We start from the raw sequence: 22,302 nt of genomic DNA, 5'->3' as shown, positions 1-22,302 counted from the left end.
TGGAAGGAATAGCACAGTGTCTTTCAACCCGGTCTTTACCTGGTCATCCACGCCTTGGAAACAGCAGGCCAGGCGGCCAAGACCTTTCCCACGGTCCACTACTTGGCGGATGTGCCGCTTCTCTTTCAGCAAAGTCTCTGTTTCACCTGGCAGGGGGTAAAGGGTAGATACCTTACCACTGCGGTGATTCACGGTGTCCAACAGGTCCTCGGGGACGCTGTCAGTTCCCACCTTGGTGGTATCGGAACCTGTCCCCAACTCTTCTGGGACAGTCCACTCACTGACTCGAACTTCGGGAGCGTTGGATCCCAGTCCTGGGACCACTTGTGTCGGAGCACACGGGCTCACACTCCGCTCAGAAGCCGCTACTCTGGCCTTCTTCACGGCCACCTCCATCGGAGCCTGTGGGGGGCAAGGGGGTTCCTTACCACTCGGCTGGCTTGCGATGGGTTTCTCTTCTTCTGGCACGATAGGCAGTGGGCACTGGTCCACTCGCACCACTGGACAGCTATCTTCTAATGAGGACACCTCCGCCAGGACGCGATGCCGAGGGGAGCCCTTCGCCCGGGCGACCAGAATTAAGGAGCCATCGTGCTCCACGGTCACCTGGAGGCTCACCCCCAACACCCCTGGGGCAGTCGACTCACCCTTGTTGTCTGTAGGTACTGGTCCCAAGCCTAGGACCGATGGTACCTCTGCAGTAGGTCTGACTGACCATCGAAGGGCACACGGGCCCACAGCAGGGTCCGCAACATCGGAAGACACCTCTTCCAGGGTACACGGACCCACAGCAGACTCTGTATCCTCTGCATTACCGCTGGGGTGGTTCGCCGGTAGGCGCATCGCCACCGATGGGACTTCCACCTTTTCCCCGGAAGATATCATGACAGTATCCTCCGCAAGGTAGTCACCAGATTCTTCTGTAACACAGTCAGTGGTTGTGGGTACGAAGCTGGCGTGCTCCGGTACCTCCACTGCGGTCACGCTCTTCTCCGCCAAGGGTTCACTTAGCTCCTTAGCTGGCTCTGTAGGCTGGGGTACAATAGGCATCAAGAAAATTGCACCGCAACAATCACATTGAGGTTCCCATGCCAGTGCACCTCTAGGACAGTCACAGGTGGGGCTAAAGCACTGCGTACACGGCTCCCCATCCACCTCGGTGATCCTGAAGTCTAGTGGCACTTGGGACATGACGGCTCCCTCCTCATAGGCTTCTTGCAAGCAGGGGCACAGTAGCATAAGGAGATCTATTCCTGGCGCTCGCCAGGGCACATACACATTAGGGTGTATCCCCTGACAGTCTATCTCATCCTCATCATAGAACAGAGAGTCTATCTCATCCTCATCCTTAGAGATCAGAGTGTCTATCACAGCGTCCACGTATGGTTGAAGATAACCGTGCTTGCTCCCCCTGGTGGAATCTAAAGGAAGGGCACTTTTTACAAGGGATTGGTTTTCGCTCTGCACTGAGTCACTCACAGCACAGGGGAGGGGCTCTGATTTTCGCGCCAAACCCGGACAGAATGTTGCGACATCTTTCTGTGCAGGCTTGTAGTCAGCAGCACGTGCGCTCTCCTGATTTGGCGGGAGACGCCATTTTGCTGGGTCGGCATAGACTAGGGGGTACCCTTCTGAGGGGCCCCCGGGCATGAACAGTGCGGACGGTGCCTCTGCCAGGCATATATCCTCAGTGTGAGTTACAACAAACAAAATGGTTTTCCATGTGGACGTGGGATCTTGTTCCTCCTCTAAGACACATGCCCACGGCCACCCAGGAATTTTACACATACCCTCCCGGACCTTCATTGCGGGTATACTAGCGGGTATGCCTCCTACCGCCACTACCTGGCCAGGCTCCATATACTGCCTCAACGCCCAGGCAAGGACCTCGTCTCCGGACTTCACAAACATAGCGACAAAAATAGGGACGGGACAATTTAGATAAAATGGACAGGGCACCCCAGGTGTCTCTCAGCAGCGCCTCCAAATGTAACGGGTATTCCACCCCACCCAATCTCATATATAGTGTGGGCGAGTAGAACATGCGGTGTTACCGGTGTGGTGCGTATACCTGCAGGCTCACAGGAGGTCTGAGCCTCCGCTAATGAGAGCCTGGGGTGAATCCTCTGGAACGAATCTTCTTTCAGCGCCTCCACCTGTGTAGGATTCTATGGAAGTGTAGAATGACCCTACATAGGAACCCAATCAGAAACCACACACACAGTCAGTGATTATATAACTAAGGACTTTACTAACGAATAATAATGATAACCTGTGTCTCTCTCACGGTGAGACACTAACAGTGACGTCTCGCAGGACGATTCCCAAACACTAGGTGATCCCACCCAGTGTCCCAAGAACCCCACCCAATGTCCCGTACTCCTACAGAGATAGTCAATGGGTGACTGCGCAGTCACTAAGAACCTCTAGGCCTGTTGGTGCACATGTGATGGTATAATACCTGCCGAGCACTCCGGTGCTCGGGTCAGCAACAAACTTCTCAAAGGGTCAGACGTGTGATGAGTCCGTCTGATCCTCCAACCGAACTCCTTGCACGTGCGGACCACTAGGGCGGTCCCACTCTGGAATCGTCTCTGTGGACCCCAACGTGGGTCCAACCGCTTCCACAGGAACAGCAGCAGCCGCTGTGTCCCTATCTATATAAATGGTACTAACGTGACAGGAACCCTAACCTAGGGCCTGTCCCTGTAGTACAGCAACCTGTAGTGGCTTGGGGAACTCCTAGGGCCTGCAGGGGGTAATGACCTGTCCCACTCCCCCAACTACCCAAGTCCCTTCGGTAAGTGATCTGGAATGGACTAGAGTACTCTTCCATGCAGTACTTGGGCGTCTACCTACTGTTGGCTAGCCTAGTGCAGATCCTCTCCAGAATTCCTGACCTCATTAACAGGCTATCCCTTCAGGCATCCTACCCCTAGCGCTACCTCAAGGTGACTAGAACAGCTATAGCCCTTCTCCAGACCCACTACTCTCTGACTAGTCCCAGCGCCTACCGCAGCAAGCTGTAACTCACTGGAGGCTGCAGCCAACGTGCTGCGCAACAAGGTGCCTGCCTATCAGACCTCACAGCACTGCTCGCTGTGACCCTGACAATGCAGCACTCTAACAACACTAAGGGCAGCGTCCCTATCTTGGGCCTCCCTCAGTACTTAACCCACTACACTAGCGGGGGTTTGGGGCCTACCTGGGGTGTGGGTACCTATGGGGTGCAGGAGCTGCTCTCACTCCCCGCACCCTTCTTCCCTCACAGCTCCCTAGCTCCAACTCTCTATCACCTTCTGAACAGTTACCCACCCAACTAGTGGGGAGTTGGGGTCTACCTGGAGTGTGGTACCTATATGGGGCAGAAGCTGCACTCGCTCCCTACACCCTACTTCCCTAACAGCTCCCTGACTCCAACTCTCTAACTGCAGACTTCCTTCTCCCAGCTCCCACTAATGTAAGTGGCAGGGTCCCTAACCTGAGGGCTGCCCCTGGCAACACTCACCTTACTGGGGAGCTGAGCTATCTCTGACCAAGGGGGTGCTGGCCTAATACAGGGGAGTCCCTCTCTCCTGCACCCTACCTCCTTCCCTTGTCTGCCTCCTTGCTCTGCTTCTTCCTGACTGACGTGACTCATGCAAAGCCCGGGAAATGTATCTCTTTTCCTCCAGGGCAGTCCTACATCTCTATTGGCTCCTATCAAGCACCTGGTGCCTGCCTCGCTATGCCTCATGGGAATTGTAGTCCCGAGGCCCCTACAATAACATTGGGACCGCGTGCGTTCCTCCCCTCTGCCTACACTAACTCCTAATGGCCGCCTCAAGCTCTCCCTATGCTTCCCTACTCTCGCGCGACCTCCTAAGAGCTGCCTTAGCTCCCTACCCCTATCTGCGCATGCGCGACCTATCTGGGGCTCTCCTGCCCTCGCGCGATCACTGCGCATGCGCGACTTGAAGCGCAATGGCGGCGCTCTCCTCGCCGGCCGCCGGGACCTTAGAGACGCGACCGCGGCCTTAGCAACGGCCCGATCGCGTCCCCGGCAACCGGCCCGCTCGCGGAGACAGCGCACCGCTCCCTGCAACGGCCCCCACCCTTGGGATGGCCGTCGGGTCTGCCGCTGGCCTCCGGCAGTACCCAGCATTGCTTGTGCCCACGGAGGCTCCCGAGGGGGTCGCAGGGGGCAAAGGGTGACCTGGTTACAGGTAAAATCCCAAATCTCTGAGAGTGATGGTCGTGAGAAAATACATGGCAGTAAGAAGTACCATAAAGGTTCAAAGGTTGCAAAGCAAAAGCGACGAAGGTCAACGCTGGCCTTGAATTTTTCCGGATCTCGCCACTCTGGGCCACAATATACACTGGCGACACACTTTATTCGAGCTCGGCTAGTCCCACGAATTTGGGTATACCCGGGTGTATTGAGGTTTGTGACTGTTTTCTGCCCGAGTGCATTGAGGTATTTTCCAGGCAGGGATTGAAGCATTTTATTCCCACTGGCTGCAATACTGCACAGTATATATATATATACTGCATTACAATTCATGAATTTATGCCATCTGGTAGACACGCGAAGCATTGCAGCCTATTAAATCCTAATCATTATCATTTAACAGATCAGCCGCCCATCAGCCAGGCATGAACCCAGGCTGGGAAGGCAAACACAACGGGGCTTGTCAGAGGTGAGGAGCGGCGCATTCCAGGTATCTGCCAGGTACATACTGGGTATTTGCTCGAATAAAGTGTGTCGGTGCAGTAAAGACAAAGACTATCCGGCCCCAGAGTTCCGTCAGAAGCTAAAGAAAGAGTCCAGTCATTTGCAGGTTGCAGCAGCCTATGAAATAAAGTCAGGAAACGTAATGGACTGGAAGAAAAAAGAAAAAAAAAATGTTTGAGGAACTGACCGATATTTTTTTTATTACACGTGTGGACTATGTCACGGACACTTAACTTTGCAAATAAGCTAGTGTAGTTATGCTATATTAGGCCTCTAGAATAAGCATTTTTTAACTATTGCAATGTTATATTGGTTCTCTGCGTTCAAAATGTAGCTAAACTACAAATTACTATACAGGGTTGATGGCCCTTTTTGTTGGTAAATATATGAGGTTCATATTCTAGAGTAGAAAAAAAAAAAAAAACCCAGGGAAGTAATAGAAACTGTCTGGTTTTGTGAGTATATTTATCATATCCTGGGTTATAAGAGTTTGTGCTAGACCATTTATTTTTCAAAACAGTTCCCTAATAGAGGGCAACAAAATATGTTTGCCAAGTATAGTTTCTTATGACAAAAACTTTTGTCCATAATTGCCGTGAAAAAAAAGTTCATATTCGTGTCATGTGTGCTTAATATTGTACTGGGGAGTTATCTCAAATATTTCAGGTAGGACGCTCACCCCAGTGAGGTCCATGGCCGCTCACCCCAGTAGGTGTGAGCTGGGGAGGGGGATATGTGACATAGTCCAAAGATGTTAGGCAGCTTTCTGCCCCATTTTAGGTCAGAAAGTGCAGAAATAGCTAAAAATGCTCCATTCCACAGCTTCACATTAACTCGGGCTGCTGGATGGAAAATCCAGACCACAGATTACAATGGGTCTAGTTCTCCCTCACCTGCTCTTCTAATCACATGCACAGGTATTTAGAGCAGAGAGGTTTGCATTTCACTCTCTCTCCTTAGAGCCTGGGGTCTGGGGGTGTTGCTGCTCCCCGGAATCCAGTTCGGGGTGGACGGCCCCTTCAAGTATCACAGTACCAGATGATTTGCCTGGACACTTGGGACCGAGTTCCCACCACGAACAGATAAGACAAACAAATCTTTATTGCTCTATCTAAAAGACTATGCTTTATCTAGTGACCCTAAATGAGAGGGCATTCTTTTAAACTGGGGAACCAGGTTAGTTGGCCCAGCAGCAGTTAGAGGCTGATTCTGATGTGTAGTTAGATCCCTGAATGGGATAGGATTTGGTTTATTTGATTTGATTTGGTTCTGAAAAGTGACACTGTGTGAAATGCTGTAACACTGATATGAGTAAACCGCTGAAAGTTAAATGTCTGAGTGCCTCCTGCCTACACATGTTAAAGCTGCAGTACCTTACTTGGATGAAAATAAAGCGGACAGAAGCCCGAGTTAAGCAACATAATACTTTGCATGTTCCTGTTTGTTGTATAAATAACCCTAGAAGACTGTGTCGGGAAGAACCCAGACAGACGTCAGCGCTACAAAAGAGGGCGTTGGTCACAATATATATATATATATATATATATATATATATATATATATATATATATATAAATATATATGTAACCCATGTCCCCGTCCCCCCGCCCCCTCCCCCGGTCGCAGATTGGACCTCTAGGGTTTAGTGAGGGCTGGCTACATGCATGTTGGTGGTGCATACCTGTGAGGAACAGGAGGGCCTGAGTCTCCCGCGTTGGTATTGGGGATAACAGGGACAGGCTTCTGGGGTGTATGCCTTCATCTGGTTCTAGTGGTGCAACGCCTCCATCTCTATAAGCCCCAGGGATATGGGGTGGAACCCTTACAGAGAATTCCCACTCAGGGAAGAGAGATTCCAGTCTCAGTCATTTCTTTCTGTAAACAGCAGCAGCTCTCTTTATTGTACTCACAGCAGATCAGTAGCAGGACACAGCAGCAGCAGTAATCACAGTACACACGCTTTTATCAGGTACAGGGTCTCTTCTCTCCTCAGACTGCACACCCTCAGGATGGTCTGTGGGTGCTCACTGTGTCCCTGCCTCCACCCCAAGCCGCAGGCGCTCAGGGTGGGGCTAGCTCTTCCCTCACCCCCTAAGCATATATATATATATGTAGCCCCGGTAAGAAATGGGGGCTATATATCTTTCTCCTACTGGTGTAAGTCCTGTTAAGGGCTGACCGCCAGTAGTTAACATGGGTTTTCCCTGCTTCAAGCCCTGCCCTGACTGGAGGAGGTAGGCCCCCTGACTCTGTGTGGAAAGGCAGAGACACAGGGGAGGGGCCTGCTGACATCATGATGGCCAGGGCTGTCTCTATTTAGTTGCAGTTCCTGTGTGTTCTGTATCAGTCTGTTGGAGTTGGAGTGTCTGACTGGACAGTCAGACTGTGTGAGCTAGCTAGGTTCCAGAGGAGTAGGGCCTAGTTAGCAAGAGGTGGACCAGTGCCTCTCACCCTGCTTAGGGGGTGAGGGAAGAGCTAGCCCCACCCTGAGCTATATAGATATAGATATAGATATAGATATATAGATATATAGATATATATAGTCAGATAAGGCAGTTGGTACTCCAAGAGGTGCTGGTAAGCCACAGGTTCACGTCCCATATAGAGAATGTAGTTATACGTTACCGTTCCAAGGGGATACGGTCCTCCTGAGGAAGATCCCATTCTGTAGGACCGAAACGTTGGGTTTCTGGAAGTATTTTTGCTATCACTAATACACTTTGATTTTCAACATTGAGTGCTGTCTCTTGTTTACAAAACCTTGGAACGGTAACGTATATATATACACATATACATATACACATACATACATACCCGGGGGCCCACAGCAGAAGGGGGCCCCACACGCCAGGCCCATGCGTGCCCACCAATGCTCTCCCCCTGCCCAGCACCGCTCCCTCTCCAGCCGCCCGGCACCCCGGCTCGCTGGTTACCCTGTCCGGTAAAATATTAGAGATAATACCGGACATGGGATAGAGCAGGGCTGCTGCTGCGTAGTCAGCCAATCTGGAGGTGGCTGGAGCCGTAGGGGTGGGGCCAAAGAGCGGAGGAAAAGCATGCAGCAGAGAGGTGAGGCTGTGTCTGTCTATCTGTGTCCTGTCTGTGTGTGTCTCAGTGTGTTTATGTGTCTCAGTGTGTGCGTGTGTCTGTCTTTCTGTCTGTGTACTGTGTCCTGCCTGTATATATATGTGTGTGTGTGTGTGTGTGTGTGTGTGTGTGTGTGTGTGTGAATATCTCAGTGTGTGTGTGAGTGTGTGTGTGTGTGTAGGTGTGTGAGTGTCTCAGTGTGTCTGTCTTTCTGTCTGTGTCCTGTGTCCTGCCTGTGTGTGTGTGTATGTGTGTGTGTGGTGACAGACAGTACACACAGTACTGGCAACTTTGTTTAATTGCTCACTCACCTTTACTTTTTTTTTTACTATACTAACAGTCTTCCCATTTTCAAGATCTATTAAAAATAACCACCATTGTAAATTCTCAGAAAGGCTCCATAACTCAGCTCTCATCACAGCAGCATTGCAATCTCTGCAGCACTCTTACGTACAGATTATCCCCAAGAAGGCAGAGCAGGTTACTTGTTCAATGGCATGATTTAATATGCAATTTAGAGCTGGATTTTGAAGTCTAAATTTGAAAGCTACTGTACTGATAATGACAGGGAGGGGGGGGGGGTGTGAGAGGATGAAGGGATGGGGGGGAACAGAGGATGAAGGGAGGGGGTGAGAGAGGATGGGGGGATGGGAGAGGATGAAGGGAGGGGGTAGAGGACAATGGGGGTGGGAGGGTGAGAGGACAAGGGGGGAGAGAGAGGATGAAGATGGGGTTAAACAATCTTGGAATTTGTGGGAGGAGCAGTAAGATTAGTATTGCTCTCCATGTACAGTATAACTGCAGGTCAGTTATTTATAAATGATCTGACCATTACATCATTTGTTCTAAATTTCACTCCAAGCATGCACCAATTTGCACTATTTCATATTCTATTTCCTAAAACAATCCTCGGAATGGTGCTCCCTCCCAAGACTCCTCCCCAGATTTTTTACGAAATAGAACATAAATTGGTGAATACTTGGAGTGAAATTTAGAACAAATGACATAACAGTCAGGTCATTTATAAATAACATTCGTCCCCACCAACGATTCTCGAGTGCGTCGCACCTTTCACCATTGTGTCCAGTATTTTTGGACAAGCCACCTGGCAACCCTACTCGCTCTCCCCCCGCCCGGCACCCCGGCTCCGCTCGCTCTCCCCCCGCCCGGCACCCCGGCTCCGCTCACTCTCCCCCCGCCCGGCACTCACAACCGCTCAGCCTAGCAGTGCAGCACTACCGGTGCCTGCTGCTGCTAGTGAGCGCGTGGGAGGCTGGGTGCAACAGTATAGGCAGGGCCCCGTGCACTGCTTTGCCCGGGGCCCCCTAATGTTGTTAAGATGGCCCTGATACATACATATATACATATACATATGGGGACTGTTTTAAATTTGTCATTGTCATGTAATCCATGTCTTTTTGCATAAACAAATGTATTATTACTTTGCTCGAGTGCTTTTAGTGGGACACTTTTCTTTTTTTTTGGTATCTATATAAATATATACACACACGTGCCCAATGCTATAGCCTTCTATTGGCCTCAGCACTCTAAGTCCTGATAGGAACAGGCAGTGTTGGGATTAAACTCCTGCACAGGGCCTAGCCTGCAGTTGCAGCCTGGATGGGTACTATGTTGCCGTATCCATGGGCAGGCCTAAACCGGTAGTTGGAGTGTCATACCTGGATCACATGTATATAGTATGATGAGTGTCATACTGACTGGATCACATGTATATGGTATGATGCCTGTCAATACCTAGACTTACCCTGTTATGGGGCGGGGTTACAAGCCCTTCCCCCCGGGTATTAAACAAAATTGAGGTTGATGATTATGGGACAGTGTGATAACCTTTTCCCTACAAGAGGGTCAAGGAGATTGCGAGGGGATCTTGGGGCCACAAGCCTCTGGGGTCTGCTCCAGGGCTGGAGGATGATCATGCTGTTAAGCAATAAACCTCCTGTTGGACAAACTATGGTATGTGGTTATTGGAGTATTGGAGTATGTGGGTATTGCCTGTGGGGACCATCCTGCATTCAGCAGGATCCTCATGGGATGGAGGCGCTGCACAGTAAAGAGATGGAGAAAGCTTGCCCTGTTTCTGCTGCCAAACTAAAACTGCAGAGCAACTCAGACCTCCTGAACCAGCAGGTGAGCTACAGCACCGGGGACAATACTCATGTAGTGGCCAGATCTTCCGTGGCAAGGGGGAACAGGTGCTACATTTGGAGGCGCTGCGGAGATGAAAGCAACAGAGGCAGAAGCGTGGCTTGGAAACATGCCAAAGGAGAAGTGCATGGGGGCACTCACTGTATCTAGGCCAGCGAGTTCCCAGTTGGTTTCTAGCAGGGTACCCCCGGATTGTACCCGCTCACGTTGCAACCTCACCTGCTGCCGCATGATAAGCACTGTATCGAGGCTATCACTTTACCTTGTCTGGGACGTTATGCAGATCCCTTCCACTTCTGAATGCGTAGAGGTGTCTGAACCACACCGTATAATTCCAGGTGCCGCAGTGAGTATGCCTATCGGGGATGGTCTTGAAATATAGCACCCAACTTTGGACTCTGTCGGGTGCCTTTATGTCACTACATTCCAAGGTTGAGAAGTGCCTGAACACAATCGTATCAGCCGAGGACACGCTGTAGCACATGTTCCAGGGAGATGTGACTTGAAAGATAGCACCTCCCGCGATAGGACTGCAGTGTGTGCTCCACTTCTATGACACTAGTGTGGTCATTAAACAGGCCGACAAAGGGGGCGGAGTAGCTATTATTAATAGGAGCGATTATATTGCTGAGTCAAATAGGATTTTGGGGGACACACAAACGTATATGTCTCTTAAAAAAGATCCCACATCAGAATTTTTGAAAGAGTTGAAAGTCCTGCTAGATAGGGGTAAAATGGAGGAAGTGATAGATATTAATGAATATAATTTTCTATATCGAGAGAACCCCGTTAGACCTATATTTTATTATCTTCCAAAACTCCACAAAAATCTTATCTTCCAAAACTCCACAAAAATCTCCACTAATCCCCCGGGGAGGCCCATAATAGCAGGCATCGACTCCCTGACATCCCATTTATCTGCGTATATAGACACCTACCAATTAGATTGTAAGCTCCTCGGAGCAGGGACTCCTTCCTTAATGTTACTTTTACAGTATGTCTGAAGCACTTATTCCCATGATCTGTTATTTATATTTGTTATTTATATGACATGTATTACTACTGTGAAGCGCTATGTACATTTTATGGCGCTATACAAATAAAGACATACATACATACACCTATTTGCAGAGATATGTAACAAAACTTCCCTCCTATCTTAAAGATACAACGGACATTTTGCTTGTCTTGGATGATCAAGTGTGGGAAGAAGGGTGGTTCCTGGCAACTTGTGACATCACCTCATTATATACATGTATTAGCCACAGAGACGGACATGAGGCAGTGGATAGAGCATTAGCAAAAGACCTTGAGATGCCCCATGAACAGGCCAATTTAATCCTGGACGGGATTAAGTTCATTTTAGAACATAACTACTTCATGTTCGAAGGGATGTATTATCTGCAGAAATGTGTCACCGCCATGGGCACAAAATTCGCACCCAGCTATGCAAACCTCATGGGAGCATGGGAGGAAGACTATATATGGTCTATTGCAGAGCTGGGTGCGAGTTTGTGCCTATGGCGAAAATTTATAGATGACATATTCTTCATCTGGAAAGGTGATGAAGAAAGTCGGTTGAGATTTACCCATTATCTTAATGATAATCCACTCAATTTAAAATTCACTTGTGAGTACAGTCAAGAAAGGGTCAAGTTTTTATACCTGACGATTTTCATTGATAATGGGTCAATAAATACACAGACGTTCTTTAAAGATGTTGATATCAATAATTATACACTGGCGACACACTTTATTCGAGCTCGGCTAGTCCCACGAATTCGGGTATACCCGGGTGTATTGAGGTTTGTGACTGTTTTCTGCCCGAGTGCATTGAGGTATTTTCCAGGCAGGGATTGAAGCATTTTATTCCCGCTGGCTGCAATACTGCACAGTATATATATATATACTGCATTACAATTCATGAATTTATGCCATCTGGTAGACACGCGAAGCATTGCAGCCTATTAAATCCTAATCATTATCATTTAACAGATCAGCCGCCCGTCAGCCAGGCATGAACCCAGGCTGGGAAGGCAAACGCAACGGGGCTTGTCAGAGGTGAGGAGCGGCGCATTCCAGGTATCTGTCAGGTACATACTGGGTATTTGCTCGAATAAAGTGTGTCGGTGCAGTATATCTCCTGCCAGTTGTCATCACCCCAAATGGTTACAGAATGTTCCATATGGACAAATAAGGAGGATTAGGAGAAATTGTTCAAATATCGACAATTTCCATAAACAATCTGTCTTCTTACAGACAAACTCCCTACCTGCGGACGAAACGCGTCAGAGTTTTCTCTGTAGCAGAACACTTTTCAGTGTATATGCACTCATTAAAAACAACCTTTTAAACTCATAGCATGTGGATTTCCAATTTCATACCCAGACGGCAGCAGTGTACCGCCTGACTACCCTATTCCTGCCTTCTTACAAGACCGATTTAAAGAAAAAAAGTATAATGATGAGATTATCAAAGATGCTATAAAAAAAAGCAGGGGGTCTGGATAGGAAAGATCTACTTAGTGATAAAAAGAAAGTTGGATCGAATAAAATTTTTGAATTTTCTTTTTTGACAAATTACAACAGACAGTCTGAAAAGATCATCAAAATTATACGTAAGCATTGGCATATTGTCAAAAACGATCTTATATTAGGAGAGATAGTCCCCGAAAAACCTACAGTAATCTTTAAGAAAGCTAAGGTACTTAAGAATAAATTAGCACCCAGTGCACTACCCAAGATTATAAAGGAAGGAAATAGATGGTTATCTCAAACTTAAGGATTTTTTGGTTGTACCACTTGTACGGCATGTAAGCATAGGTCTGATGACAAATTTGGGTTTGTTTCAAACATCTCTGGACAAAGATTTAAAATTAAACAACTTTTAACTTGTAAGTCAGACCATGTCGTATATCTTATACAGTGCCCATGTGGGCTACAATATGTAGGTCAGACAACTAGACCTGTTAGAACTCGTATCCTCGAGCATATTGGAAATGTGAGAAGAGGTATTACCACTCACTTTATTCAAAAACATCAGGGTGATACATCAGGCCTTAAGTTTACAGTAGTCGAACAGGTGTTACCACACTGGAGAGGTGGAGACAGAAGTATTGCCCTGAAAAAGAGAGAAAGTTTTTGGATTTTCTCGCTCAAATCTCTTGCACCATTGGGTTTAAATGTAGACTTTGAATTAAGTGCTTTTCTTTAAACTTTTATAACTGGACACATTGAGTCTTTTATTAGATGGGACATGTAAAGGACCGTCTATAGGGCATAAATAGTCGGTATAAAAGTTTAAATAAAAATACGGATAAGATACAGTACACAGATGGTTTATATATATTGTTTATTGTGATCAAGTCATTTACTAACTCTGTATTTTCTCTTACATTTTCGAGATTCCTCAATCGTCTTTTTTCTGATACTCTATTCATAAGATCAGGGATATATCTAGCGATTTATGTGTTTTATGTTGAATATAGATTTGTATTATTTAATTTATCTAATACTTCTATAATTTTAATAATTTAATTTTAGTAATGATCTTTTCCTTATGTTGTAAAGGAGGATCAAGTGAGATATTCTATTTTTATTTTAAATAAAATGTATAAAGTTTAATTTTTAATGAAATGTATAAAATTTGTATTATGCTAATTCTATGACAGGGAGGGGTTATTTAGCCGTCTTCCCATTAGTATAGATGTCATAATCCATTGAAAAATAGGAGGAAAGGTCATTGGTAATTTAGAGGGTATATATACTATCTTTGTAAGGGTTAATGCTACTCCTGACGAAGCCGTCACTAAGGACGGTGAAACGGGTAGAGCGTGATCCTCAGTGTGATATCTGGAGGGAGAGAATCTGCCGGGAGGTCCTGTGACGTCAACTTCGATCGGCGGAGGAGCCGGAAGTGACGTAGCGGCTCCAAGCAGAGGTGCAGGACGGAGACCAGTGGACGCAGCGGCAGTGTGACGGGATCCCGAGAACGCGACTCGGCTACCATCTGTACCCCTATACCCATGCTGTGACCCATTTGGAATCTTGTAAGCCTTCATTTTTACCAGTGTTGGATAAATCGCTTTGGTATTTTATCTGGGCTCTGTGTTTCTCTTTTGATATTCACACTACCTCCTATTTTTGCTCCTATTTTTGCCATTTTTGCTATCTGGACATTTACTGTTGGTCATTTGCTGACATTATCTAGTGTGTCTCATTTGCTAATCTAAGAGCTTTTGATACTACTGTGTTTTGTTTTAACATAACTGCACTATGATAGTTTTATATATTTTTTTCTAGGTAATTTCGCACCTGGTTTGTCCTTTTATGCTCCACTTCTATGAGCTAGAACCATGAGTCGGATAGGGTGCTCAAACGGGGACCAAGCGTGAAAGATAGCCCTCCCACATTGGGACTATCTGCTTGCAGTTGGAGAGGAAGAGAGTGGCTGTAGAGCATGCTAGTCAGTGGGGGGACTTAAAAAAACAGGCCTCCCAAGATGGAGCTCATCACAGGCATTAAAGAGGAGAGTTCAAAGTCCCTGAGGAGGATCCTGGAGTCTGATCGCGGTTCCCGAACAACAGAGGAACAACGTGGTGAGTTGCAAGATGCAAGCTCGCCGTCGCAAAATATCGGGGATTGGCGCCAAAATCCATAGCCGCACTGCCTCTATTCCAACTGGGACTCCTGATTTCATCAGAGGGGGGAGTTGAAGAGCCAACCAACGGCTCAGAATGGGGTGTGACCAGAGGCAAAGCCGCCAAGCCCAGGCGCACGTGTTGCTCAGTACAGAAGGGCTTATCTCTGAACTGTCCCCGCTTCTACCACCGTGGATAAGTTCCCTTTCCAGCGATGTGCACTGCCCGGAGGCTGTAACGGATGTGCTCACCATAAACTGGGACCGGACCGTGTGGCTGAGGTGGGGATGTGAATATACAGGACACCTACAAGCTCATATTGAACCCCCAAAAAAACACAGCATATATATATATATATAAGCATATAAGTGTCAAAGAGGAGTGCTACTGAGCATGGCAATATATATTTAAAACCAGAGACAGAACATGAAACACAGACAGAGCTCAGTGCACATCCAGTGAAACTTATACACGGTACAGTGCCTAAATATATATGTATAGATATCTATTAAATAAAATGGTCTTTTAGTTTAACATTTTGGCCAAATTGTTGTAAGCCCCTGAGCCACTACATGGCAGACCACATCTCAAGGGTCCCTAACACTAATATAAATTCTTAATAACCTGTACATTACCAGGAAGAATGATTTATAATAAATCTGTCAAAATTAGTTGCATAGTTATAAGTCTGATTGAAGCTTTTCATATCAATCATACTGCAAGCAAGCAAGTTCCCCTGAGAGTGGGAGATGCTATGGAGTGAGCTTTTAACCATTTAAATGTGGGAGGGGGTGAGCTTCAATTAGGTAGGAGATTGCCACCCTCCAATCAGCTAAGACCAGCTGAACAAGAATTGTAAAACATACAGGATACCTACAGGCTCATATTGAACCCCCAAAATAACCAAATTATATATATATATATATATATATATATATATATATATATATCTTTTTGCCCTGTTTATATGTGAGCATAGGTGGCAAAACTACTTACTAAATGATATTAATATCTGCTTTAATTTGAAGTCACCGAAAGAAATGGTGAACAAAGTGTAGTGGTGTTCCTGTTTCCCCTCTGTACCTCCGCTGTAGGGCGCGTCTGGCGGTTCCGTGGCGGCCCGATAGCATAGGGCGTCGCCATGTTGTGATTGGCATTGCACAATACTCATGCGCGACAGGAGGCACGGAGAGAGTTCGCGCATGCGCAGTGTAAGCGCGCGAAACGGCTGGCCAATGACAGGAGGCTCTGGGGTATAACTACAATGCCCATGAGCCTCAGCCGAGCCACATGACGCCAGGGAGCGTATAGGAGTGCAGTATTGGCTAGCAGGCAGGAAGGGAAGCATGGGGGAGAGACCACGCTAGCAGAGGGTGCCGGAGGAGCAAGGGGAGAGGTTGTGTGTGTGCAGGGTGTCAGTGACCCGCCTGCGCAGGCCAGATTCCCCCTCAGGCCCAGTGCCGACCCTGAGTCACCATTAGATTGTGGTGCTGCAGGGAAAGCCCTAGAGAGAGAGACATTCTATTCCCTTACTGTATTAGCAGGCAGGGACACAGTGTTCTTCCTGAGCTGCGGTGTGCGATCAGAGGTTTGGGCTGAAGCTGCTGGACATTTCCAAACTTGTGAGAGACTACGCTGGATCGGCGGATCCTTTTTTCGAAGTCTGTTATCGGCTGCTGGAGTAGCCGGAAGGTATTTAATAAGTGCACCAACACCGGTACCTTCAGGCGCTGATCCCGCCTTGGGGGAGGGTTCTTTGGGGACACTGGGTTGAGTGACCAAGGGACTGATTCTATACATTGGACACATTGTGTCGGGTACACGCGGTGGTGGGAAGTGACATTACTCAATGTGGTGTTACTCCGGTGCTGCCCGCAGACCAGACCCGTCCCCTGAGCTGAAGGGGGAAGTGGTAATACACGCACCCGCAGCAAAGGGAGCGTGTCCGGAGTGTGGTATGAAGCGTTGCCAGGCCAGGTGTAGTAAGGTAGACAAAACTTGCCGGTACCGGTTGTAGAGATATAGTGATGAATGCCTTGCCGAGGTCAGGGAGTGGAGAGTGGAGATAGGTCGTAGTCCAAGCCATGTTCAAGGGGTTACCAGAGTGAGCGTTGTCCAAGGAGTGCCGAGATCAAGAGCCAGAGGGGGTAGTCGTACAAGACGCATCAGAACCTGTGAAAACACTGAGAGAATCCAGAAGTACTTCCATACAGAGACTATGTCGAGCAAAGACCTAGAGCAGAGAGGAGCTAGATAAAGCAGGAAGGTCCAATTAGGAACGGAGGCGGAACAGGAAGAGCTACAGGGAGACACTGCAGATTGGTGCAGGCATAACAGGCCAGGTGAATCTTGTTGGTAACCTGAGTATGCTCGTGCAGTGTGCGGGGGCGGAGCCTGAGGTCCAGGGGACGGGAAGAAGAGTGTGCAGACTGAGCGTGCTCCGTAACTCGTGTACGCGCGTGAACCGAGCCAGTGGATGGTGCAGGTGTGCGTGCAGGTGGGCGCGCACGGCGCTGTACAGAGGAATCACCGAGGGGAGTGATCCCGCGACGGCGGCAGGGGCGGGGAGCCGTGGAGGCCGGTAAGGCAGGATTGTTTTGTGTGTCCAGGGGCTCCCTGTGGGGAGGGAGTGCTCTGTGTGAGGAGCGTAGCGAACGCCGATTCCTGACATGTGGAGAGTGGCCAGGCCACTGGTGTATAATTACTGAGTATCAGCTATTCATGTACTGTGACTATATGTATTTTATCCCTAATAGGTGTAAGCTAAGGTTTTGCAATTACTTATAAGTAAAAGGTTATAACGTTGTGGCTTGTTATCATTATTCTTATGTAGCCATGTGTAAAATTGGTGTACATATCTCTTTCATGCTGGCAGTAATCCTGGTAGGTATGCAGGGTTGCCAGTAACAATCATGGAGGTTTGCCCTCAAGGTGTCAAATGTCCCAAAGGAAGTGACACAGAGTGTCTGTTTCCTGGAGGTGATATAAGACACAGCACTGCCTAAAGTTAGCAGTTCAGTTAGTTGGTGTTTTGACTCTGTTCAGGAGAGTCCTGTGGAGGTCTGCAACAGTGTTGCAGAGGCTGATGCAAGAGCTGTGAGTCTGTGCAGCTAAAAGCAGACAGACAAGCTGGTGAATATCTTGGAGGGGAGAGATGGAGAGCAACTCTATTAGAGGAGAAGGAACCTTCCTAATGGAGTGCAGCAGAGAGATGAGCGGCTAGACTGCAAGCTGTGAGGGGCAGCTGGCCCATACCACCAAGCAACAATAAAGATGCCCTGTTCAAAGACAACCCCACTGTGTGAGTGTGAAGTTACTCTCCAGCGGAAGGCACCACCAAGAAGGAGTTCCTCATCAGAACCATCTCCTTGCGGACGCAGAGATCCTCATGAGGTAGAGGCGCTGCACTTGATATAGGTAGGACTCAAGCACACTACCTCAGCTGCCTGTCTGGGTTGACAATCCCCACACAACATCATGCGGGAGACTCAGGAGTCCTGTTGCCAATAGGTGCACCACCAGACACGACCATGTAATGGGGACTGGTTAGACCACAGGGGCCAATGTGACATTGGGTGGGTCAGTCAGGCCAGAAAATCCGTTACACTTACCTAGGGGAATCTTACTTATTGGGGATCCTGGTTAAGTGGAGGCGCTGCCAAGAACATATTGTTACCACAGGCTCCCAGTTAGCAGAGGCCCAGATCTCGCTGAGCCAGCACTATAAGTCTCTCTATATCAGCAGGAAAGAGGGCTACAAAAGTAATATCTTTTTTTTTTTAAATAAATGCCTTCAAACAAAGTTGTAAAAGAAGGATATGATTGCAAGAATGCAGTCATGCTATATAGTCTTTTTATGTTAAATCTGACCGTTTACATAGCTCTGTATATAGTATATCATTTACAGCAAGCATGTCAAACTCGCGGCCCGTGTGCCACATGCGGCCCACAACGATTATTTTTGCGGCCCAGCTCGCGATGTGCCAGGCAACGCGCGCGTCGCGCTCTCTGCAAAGGGGGAGAAAAAAAAACCTCTCCCTCTCCTGATTGGCTGGTGCGTGTTGGCACGCTGCCAGAATTTTTTTTGGCCTGCAGCAAGCGGGCCCCCCCGTATCACTCTCGTCAAACCACAGCACTGGCCAATCAACATCAAGCTAAGTGTGCCGCGAGCTCTCCCATCTGCTAACACCACTGCCCGCCTTCAAAGCCATGTATCGCGTTGTCAGCGCTCCCGGCTGCACACGTGGGCTTGGAGGAAGAGAATCAGTCAATTTTTTTCTTCAAAACCTTTATACACAACATCTGTGTTCTTAATATATTGGTTGGGCTAGTTGTCATTTGTCTCATCCCCTTTGATGAGTCTTCCTTGCATGCATCACTGTGGGTAGTGCTGGCCCATCTCTGGCAAAGGAAGGGGTTAATAATAAAGTGTGTGTGTGTGTGTGTGTGTGTGTGTGTGTGTGTGTGTGTGTGTGTGTGTGTGTGTGTCTGTGTCTGTGTCTGTGTCTGTGTCTGTGTCTGTGTCTGTGTCTGTGTGTATGTGAGTGTCTGAGGGTGTGTGTCTGTGTGTGAGTGTATGTGAGTGTCTGAGTGGGTGTGTGTCTGTGTGTGTGTCTGTCTGAGAGAGTGTGTGTGTGTGTGAGAGAGAGAGAGTGTGTGTGAGAGAGAGTGTGTGTCTGAGAGAGTGTGTCTGGGAGAGAGAGTGTGTGAGAAGAGTGTGTGTCTGAGAGAGAGAGAGTGTGTCTGGGAGAGAGAGAGTGTGTCTGGGAGAGAGAGAGTGTGTCTGGGAGAGAGAGAGTGTGTCTGGGAGAGGGACAGAGTCAGAGAGAGAGAGGGAGAGAGTCAGAGAGAGGGAGAGAGAGCGTCAGAGAGAGGGAGAGAGAGTCAGAGAGGGAGTCAGTCAGAGAGAGAGAGTCAGTCAGAGAGAGAGAGAGTCAGTCAGAGAGAGAGAGAGAGAGTCAGTCAGAGAGAGAGAGAGTCAGTCAGAGAGAGAGAGCGAGTCAGTCAGAGAGAGAGTCAGTCAGAGAGAGAGTCAGTCGGGGAGAGTGTCAGTCAGTCAGAGAGTCAGTCAGAGAGAGAGTCAGTCACACAGAGAGAGAGAGAGAGAGTCAGTCAGAGATAGAGAGTCAGTCAGAGATAGAGAGTCAGTCAGAGAGAGAGAGAGTCAGTCAGAGAGAGAGAGTTAGTCAGAGAGAGAGAGAGTCAGAAAGAGAGTCAGTCAGAGAGAGAGAGTCAGTCAGTGAGAGTGTCAGTCAGAGAGAGAGCAGTCAGAGAGAGTCAGTCAGAGAGAGAGTCAGTCACAGAGAGAGAGTCAGTCAGAGAGAGAGAGAGAGTCAGTCAGAGAGAGAGAGAGTTAGAGAGTCAGTCAGAGAAAGAGTGTCAGTCATAGAGAGTGTCAGTCATAGAGAGAGAGTCAGTCAGAGAGAGTCAGCCAGAGAGTCAGTCAGCCAGAGAGTCAGTCAGAGAGAAAGTTAGTCAGAGTCAGTCAGAGAGAGAGTCAGTCCGAGAGAGAGAGTGAGTCAGTGAGCCAGAGAGAGAGAGAGTCAGTCAGAGAGAGAGAGAGAGTCAGTCAGAGAGAGAGTCAGTCAGAGAAAGAGAGTCAGCCAGGAGAGAGTGTCAGGAGAGAGATAGTCAGTCAGAGAGAGAGTGACAGTCAGTGACAGAGAGAGAGAGTCAGTCAGTCAGAGTCAGTCAGTCAGAGAGAGTCAGTCAGTCAGAGAGAGAGAGTCAGTAAGAGAGAGAGTCAGTCAGAGAGAGAGAAAGTCAGAGAGAGAGAGTCAGTCAGAGAGAGAGAGAGAGAGAGAGAGTCAGTCAGAGAGAGAGAGTCAGTCAGAGAGAGAATCAGTCAGAGAGAGAGAGAGAGAGGGAGAGAGAGAGAGTCAGTCAGAGAAAGAGTCAGTCAGAGAAAGAGAGAGTCAGTCAGAGAGAGAGAGTCAGTCAGAGAGAGAGAGAGTCAGTCAGAGAGAGAGAGAGAGTCAGTCAGAGAGAGAGTTAGAGAGTCAGTCAGAGAAAGAGTGTCAGTCATAGAGAGTGTCAGTCATAGAGAGAGAGTCAGTCAGAGAGAGTCAGCCAGAGAGTCAGTCAGCCAGAGAGTCAGTCAGAGAGAAAGTTAGTCAGAGTCAGTCAGAGAGAGAGTCAGTCAGAGAAAGAGAGTCAGCCAGGAGAGAGTGTCAGGAGAGAGATAGTCAGTCAGAGAGAGAGTGACAGTCAGTGACAGAGAGAGAGAGTCAGTCAGAGAGAGAGTCAGTCAGTCAGAGTCAGTCAGAGAGAGTCAGTCAGTCAGAGAGAGAGAGTCAGTAAGAGAGAGAGTCAGTCAGAGAGAGAGAAAGTCAGAGAGAGAGAGAGTCAGTCAGAGAGAAAGAGAGAGAGTCAGTCAGAGAGAGAGAGAGAGTCAGTCAGTCAGAGAGAGAGAGAGAGTCAGTCAGAGAGAGAGAGAGAGAGTCAGTCAGATAGAGGGAGGGAGTCAGTTAGAGAGAGGGAGAGAGTCGGAGAGGGAGAGAGAGTCAGAGATGCTAAGTGTCAGGAAAAAAACATTCATTTTATCGTTCTTTTTTTTATACTGTACTTTTCGAAATAAACCTAAGTTTCTATGAAAATTTAATTTTTTTTTTTTTTTTGCGGCCCACATAAACTTAAACCTTGTTTATTTGGCCCGTGTTAGCCTTTGAGTTTGACGTGCTTGATTTACAGCCTATGCCCTATAGAGTTTGTAGTGTACTGTATTTTAGTGTTTAATGCACAGTGTGATTTGGGATTGTATGTAACTACTATGTAGCCAGACAGGCTAACAAAAACAGTGAATGGGTTTGTTATTGTGTTCTGTCAATCACCTGTGCTCATATTCTCCTTGCCACTGGTTAAAGCAGGCATCTGGCATTTTACAGCTCTCTGACTAAATGTAACACTCCTTGATTGTACAAGCACAAATATTATACAGCCTTACACTGATTTTCCTCTGGAGGCTTTCCTACTGTTGTAAAACCTGGGGAATAAAATGAGAACACAGATGAGGATTGAACAGGAGTAGCTGGGTTAAAAGGTATGATTTGTTTAGAGCAGGCAGGGGGGTATGGGACCTGGAACTAGGGGTGAGAGGGAGAGCCTAGGTTTATACATTTTTACATGATGGTAATGTATGTATGTTACTGATTTTGTATGTACCCATCACCCCCACCCCAAAAAATGGTCACTGCATGAGGTTATGCAGTGCTGTTAAATATCTTCAAACTACACCCTTACTAAATATTAGCATTTTTTTTTAAATTTTCATGCAAACAAACGACAAAAATGTACACATGGCAACGTTTCAGAGGCACAATTAATAAAATACTTATGTTATCTGGACAGCTCATACCAAGAAACTGGCTACTTTATTTAGATTAGGAGCAACGCAAGCGGTCTTGATATTGTGTGTGTGTGTGTGTGTGTGTGTGTTTGTGTGTGTGTGTGTGTGTGTGTGTGTGTTTGTGTGTGTGTGTAAGTGAGAGCGGGAGAGTGTGAGGGGGCAGAGACTGGGGGGGCAAGACGGTGGGTGGGGGAGAGAGACAGGGTGAGAAACAGTGGGCGAGGGTTGGGGTTAGTTTGTAGACAGTAGGGGAGTACAGATCAAAATGTTGTACATGTGGAAGAATACAAACATAACAGTGCAATAAAACAGTGGTGGTCTTTCTCTGTGATGGTGTGTTCTATATAGAAT

The sequence above is a fragment of the Ascaphus truei genome, chromosome 2 (genome assembly GCF_040206685.1).
Source record: "Ascaphus truei isolate aAscTru1 chromosome 2, aAscTru1.hap1, whole genome shotgun sequence".
NCBI classification, from domain to species: domain Eukaryota; kingdom Metazoa; phylum Chordata; class Amphibia; order Anura; family Ascaphidae; genus Ascaphus; species Ascaphus truei.
The sequence above is the reverse complement of the archived record's forward strand: the minus strand, read 5'-3'. Positions refer to the sequence as shown.